Source organism: Ahaetulla prasina, chromosome 13, assembly GCF_028640845.1.
Source record: "Ahaetulla prasina isolate Xishuangbanna chromosome 13, ASM2864084v1, whole genome shotgun sequence".
In the NCBI taxonomy this organism is placed as follows: domain Eukaryota; kingdom Metazoa; phylum Chordata; class Lepidosauria; order Squamata; family Colubridae; genus Ahaetulla; species Ahaetulla prasina.
In genome coordinates this window covers 14,779,022-14,785,403 of record NC_080551.1, presented here as the reverse complement: position 1 = coordinate 14,785,403, position 6,382 = coordinate 14,779,022, and positions in this window count along the sequence as shown.

The following is a 6,382-nucleotide window of genomic DNA, read 5'->3' as shown; positions in this document are numbered from 1 at the left end:
CACACAGAACACCTTCCCACCAAAGGTGGTCCCTATTTTTTCTATTTGCATTTTTTATGTGCTTTCGAACTGCTAGGTTGGCAGAAGCTGGAACAAGTAATGGGAGCTCACCCGTTACGAGGCACTAGGGATTCGAAGTGCTGAACTGCCGACCTTTTGATCAACAAGCTCAGCGTCTTAGGGCCGCATTTAGTAATGTCAGCCAAATGACCACGGAGACGTCTTTGGACAGCGCTGGCTCTTCGGCTTTGAAACAGAGATGAGCACCGCCCCCTAGAGTCGGGTACGACTAGCACATATGTGCCAGGGGAACCTTTGCCTTTTTAATAATAAGAATAATAACAGCAGTAAGTACGGCTACTCACCCAAGCTGTATAGGAAACGAAGTAACATGAGCAAGCTTAATATTTTGCCAGAGGTATGTCATTAGCTCTGCTTAACATTAACAGGAATTAATTGCTGTTATAATCGTTTTTATTATAGCATGAATTTTATAAATAACTCCATTAACATTCTTGGTAGTGTGCAAACTGTTGGCCCTGTATTTTTAGCCAGATATTTTTTTTTCTCAGCTAAAGAAAGAGAGTCCTATCTACCATCATAACTGCTGCCTCTTATTTTATCTCCATGTAAGGCAGGATGGTAATATCTCCTTCTTAATATCTTTTCCCCCCCTATATTCTTCTTCTTTCGCCTGTAGCCACAAATGGAAAGGGCTGTGGTGGCTCAGGCTGTAAGATATCCTGTTATTAAAACACAGCAGCCTGCAATTACTGCAGGCTCGAATCCCACCAGGCCCAAGGTTGACTCAGCCTTCCATCCTTTATAAGGTAGGTAAAATGAGGACCCAGATTGTTGGGGGGACAATAAGTTGACTTTGTAAATATACAAATAGAATGAGACTATTGCCTTACACACTGTAAGCCGCCCTGAGTCTTCGGAGAAGGGCGGGATATAAATGTAATTTTTTTAAAAAAATTCTTTTTAAAGATTACCCTTCACAAATTTTTGACGAGAAACAGTTTCTCGGTCCTCTGTCTTCTCTGCGCCGGACAGCTAAAGATGGTACAGGAAGAAATGAATACATACTGACATTGGACCCAGAGATGGGAACTAGAATTTAGCAGCCATTTGTTCTCCAAAGTGAAAGTGATTTCAGCATTCCGTGGCCATGTGGCAGCCTCAAACAAATTGCAGTTGCATCAGAGGAGTTGATTTTGGGCCATTGATTTCATACATATTGGTAGAGAATGTAATAAGATTTCAATCCATAACACACATAGTGCGCACCAGCTCTTTCTGGCCTGAGGGATCTGTCGGTTGGTCTGTCGGTCTGTTGGTCTATCTATCTATCTATCTATCTATCTATCTATCTATCTATCTATCTATCTATCTTATCTATTATCTATCATCTATCTAGCTATCAAGCCATTCAGCCATCCAGCAATCTATCTGTAATCTATCTATCTATCTATCTATCTATCTATCTATCTATCTATCTATCTATCTATCTATCTATCTATCTTATCTATTATCTATCATCTATCTAGCTATCTAGCCATTCAGCCATTCAGCCGTCCAGCAATCTATCTGTAATCTATCTATCTATCTATCTATCTATCTATCTATCTATCTATCTTGTTTATCTAACTGTCTGTCTATCATCTATCTACCTACCTACCTACCTACCATCTATCTAGCCATTCAGCCGTCCAGCAATCTATCTGTAATCTATCTATCTATCTATCTATCTATCTATCTATCTATCTATCTATCTATCTATCTATCTATCTATCTATCTATCTATCTACCTACCTACCTATCTATCTATCTATCTATCTATCTATCTATCTATCTATCTATCTATCTATCTATCTATCTATCTATCATCTATCTAGCCATTCAGCCATTCAGCCATTCAGCCATCCAGCAATCTATCTGTAATCTATCTATCTATCTATCTATCTATCTACCTATCTATCTATCTATCTATCTATCTATCTATCTATCTATCTATCTATCTATCTACAAATTTAATTTAAATAAAGCATCTATGGATATGGATATATTTATCTCTCTCTCTCTCTGTGTAAAATGCACACATAATACAATATAAGACATAGTCTATTAAATTAAGATAAAACCATAATAAAACCTCCATATTATTGAGCCACCAAATTGCAATGGGATGGATGTTCTAATTCAATATCTACGGAAGCTAACTATCTCACTGCTTCTGGTGTGGTTGCAGTGAGATCATCCCAGATGCCTTGGAATTTCCTCAGGAGACATTCTTGAACTCTATGTCGTTATTGTTTGTTCAGGAGCACCACAATCACATTGTGGGCCCTCAGCCTGCTTTGCCTTACTTCTGGTGTGGCTGGTCCTGATTCTATTCAGTTGGCTCCATATTTTTCAGGGTAACTGCATTTCCCAATATCCTGAGGGGATGAGGTGGACCGACCCAGAGGAATGATATACGTTGGACTCAACAGAAGGCATCCAGCTGCTTGTGGGGACCCTAAGAGAGAAGAAGGTTTATTTTAAAAAGATCTCTTGGACATTGACTAAGTTGTCACCCAAGGGCTGGGATCAGGGGTGGGGCTGCTGGGGATTCGCAGGGTTTGGGAGAACCTCTAGCTGAGATTCTGTGCAGTTCGGAGAACCCCCAAATCCCACTCCTGGATGGCTTCGCTCACCCCACCCCACACCTCCCAGGAGTCCCCATGCGGCCCGTTTTGGATGCAGGTAAGTGCAGGGCACATGTGGAGGCTCAGGCAGGGCGAAAAATGGGCCTACCAGAAGTTCAGGAAGGCTGGAAATGGGCCCATTTCTGGCCTCCAGAGGGCCACCGGAGCCTGGGGAGGTCATTTTCGTCGTCCCGGAGGCTCAAGGAAAGCCATAGTGTAGGAGGCTAACTAGACCACACCCATCATGGCCATGCCCACCCAGTAACTGGGCAGAGAACCCCTTGCTAAAATTTTTGAAGCCCAACCCTGGCTGGGATAGAACCAAGTTATTGGTCTGGGAGGGATAATTGGAGGAAGGAAGGCTATATATGTCATATTAGGCTCCTAAACAAAGCCAGAATAAATTAGTGTCTTGCTAAAAATGTCTACCTTTCATCACCCCACAACATTCAAGCCGATGGAAAATAAATGATGCTTTGTTTTTGTTTTAAAGGTGGGAAAAAATGGTAATATATATATATATATATCTCAGAAGGAAGGAAGGAAGATACTCTTGTAACAATCTTGACAGTCAAGTTGATGAGGGAAGTGCTTTGACTTTTGTTGTAGAATTACCACTCTGAAGGTTGTCTTGATTAGGTTCCCACCAGACCAAGAGAGGACTCCTCCTATGGGGCTTTTTCAGTGGTGGGTTTCAAATTTTTTTACTACCTGTTCTGTGGGTGTGGCTTGGTGGGTGTGGCATGGCTAGGTGGGTGTGGCTTGTGGGCGTGGCAGGGGAAGGATACTGTAAAAATCTCCATTTCCTGGGACTCGGGAGGCAGAGAATAGATGGGGGCGGGGTCAGTCAGAATTTTTACTACAGTTCATTTAAAATATTTGAAATGATGTTAACTAAGGTTTTTTTTTTTTACTATGCTCTATTATGAAGAGATATAAACATAAATACATCTGAATATTGCACAAAATGTTTTTAAATTGCAAATATGGGATTTAGTTAAAACATATAAATATATCATATTGTGATGATAAACTTAGTTCAAAAAGCAATGGAAATGAATAATTTTAATGTTAGATGTTGTATATGTAAAATTGTATGAATATCAACTTTTGTGATTGGAATAATGTGATTAGGGGAAATATTTGAACCTATATTATGAGATGAAAAGGGAGTAATGGGAAATTATTTGATTAGAATGATTTAGAGTTAGGGTCAAATATTAGAAAAATGATTGATTTGAAATGAAAGGGTTTAATTTGGAGGAAGTAATGAGAGAAGGAAAAAAAGGAAAAAAAGAAACTGATTAAGGATTAGAGTTTTAAGGTGAAGGGTAAGACTAGTTATAAAATAGAAAGAAAGAAAAGAAAAGAAAAATTAGAGAGAAAGAATATTATGGCAAAAAGTGAAACATATAAAGTATGTTGAAAGATAACTAAAAGTTGTATAAATCTGGAACTTGTCCAATACTCCATTCAGAAAAAATGCATTGTATGTTTGTTTGTGTGTTTGTTATAAAATAAAAAAACATTTTTTTTAAAAAAAAGAACTTTTACTACTGGTTCTCCGACTTACTCAAAATTTCCACTACCGGTTCTCCAGAACTGGTCAGAACCTGCTGAAACCCACCTCTGGGCTTTTCAGATTAGAAACATAGGCCAGCCGTGGGGCTGCAGAGCAATGGAGGAATGAATTAATGATGGCGGTGGGGAGACAGGGACCACAATAGCATCTCCCGCCACTTCCCAACAATGATGTCAGTGCTTCCTGCTTCCTGCTTTTTGTTTTTGTTTTGTTTTTAATCAGCTAAATAAATTGCCAGGGGAAACAGCAGGCGAAGACAGGAGGGAGAGCTTTCGACACAGTATTATGAGGAACCTTGAATCGAGCCACTCAAATCCTGCCAGACAAACTGAAATGGGAGAAATAGGACATTTTGAAGTGTCACCATACCAGCCCTTTCCCATCCATTCGGATCTGAGCGGATGTTTCCGGAGCAACAAAAGAACACTGTGGTTTTCAACTGCCGTTTGAAGAAGCTGCAACAGGAGTACTTTTGTCTCTGGGTTTTTTTTTGGGGGGGGGTGTCTCAAACTCGGAAAAACTGTCCCATGTTATCTACTCCGCAAAAAGCCATTTGGCGATTACTTCTGCAAAAGAGAGTCAAGGGGGAGGAAAGAGAGAAGGAGCGGGAGAGGAAGAGAGAGGAGGAGAGAGGAGGGCGGGAGGTAAGAAGGGAAGGGGCAGAGAAAAGGAGAGGGAGGAAAAGGGGGAGAAAGAGAGAGGAAGAAAGAGAGAGGAGAAGGAGAGGGAGCAAGAGAAAAGGGAGAGGAAGAGGGAGGGAGAGAGAGAGAGAGGAGAGGAGAGGAGAAGGAGAGGGAGGGAGAAGGAGAGGGAGAGGGAGAGAGGGAAGGAGAAGAAAAGGGAGAGGGAGAGGGAGAGAGAAGAAGGAGAGGGGAGGGGAGGGAGGGAGGGAAAAGAAGAGAGAGAAGGAGGGAGAGGGAGAAAGAGAGGGATGGAGGGAGGGATGGAGAGAGAACGGGAGGGAGAGAGAGAGAGAGATTTGGCTTAAAGACAGAACAAACTCTATAATGGTTCTGCAATTACATCAAGGATCAGTAACATTGTCTGAAAAATTAATGAAACTTATTGCGTTTGATCTATAAGGCCTACCTTTGATATGTTCTGTATGTGTGAGAGAGTCTGTGTTTGTGTGGGTATATGTAGGCACAACTATATATTTTTCTCTATGTACAGTGTTACACACACGGAAATATACCTGCACAATACATACTAGCATAAACTTATGTAAGAAGACCTCAGGGGTCTAATTCGTTGCGGTTCCTATTTTCCCTTTTCCCTCTTTTTAAAAAAATTCTTATTCTTATTTTCTCTGTTCTGTTTAATAAAGCCAAAAATATTTTAAAAATAAATATTTGATACTATAAATGCAATTCTGCATGAATTAAATATTTCACTGTTGAGTGTAGGTCTGGCTTCCCGCCAATTGTAAAATATGTGAAAGTTGGCCTCAATTACTTTGGAGGTGGTGTTGTGGTCCGCCAGCAGCCTACGGAGCTGGCAACGGAGTCAGACAGCGAGGCGGCTGAGGTGGGGCCAGGGCCATCGGGAAGTGAGGTGCGGACTCCAGAGCCTCCAGAGAGTGATAGCAGTGAGGCAGAGGAACAGGAGGAGCCTGTTCCTAATGCATTCATGAGAAGAGCTGCCAGAAGGCAAGAGCTGCTCAAGCAGAGAGGACAACTCGGGAATAGGGCCAAGAGATGATTGGCCCCTCCCAAAAGACTTAAAACAGACCAGCACCGGTGTTTCAGCTTTGCCGGAAAACAACATTGTAGCTGCGTCTTCTGCTCCATCTTCTGCTTCGTGTACATCTTTGTTTTTGTGGCTTTTGAACATTTGCCAGGAAGGGCCTTTGGCAGTTTGCCTAATTGGACCACGGTTTGAGAGAGAACTGAGGAAGTTGTGTTGGGAGGCATTTGTTTTACTTTGAATTGAACAACACTGGGAATGAAGTAACTCCCAGCTGTTCGAATAAAGTTTGTTTTTCCACGGACTAAGTTTATTACTACCTACTTGGGCCTGGGTCCCAACAGATAGCTTCAAACTCTTGGATTCTATGAAGCACAGGTAGTCCTCGACTTATGACCACAACTGGTCAAAATTTTCCATTGCT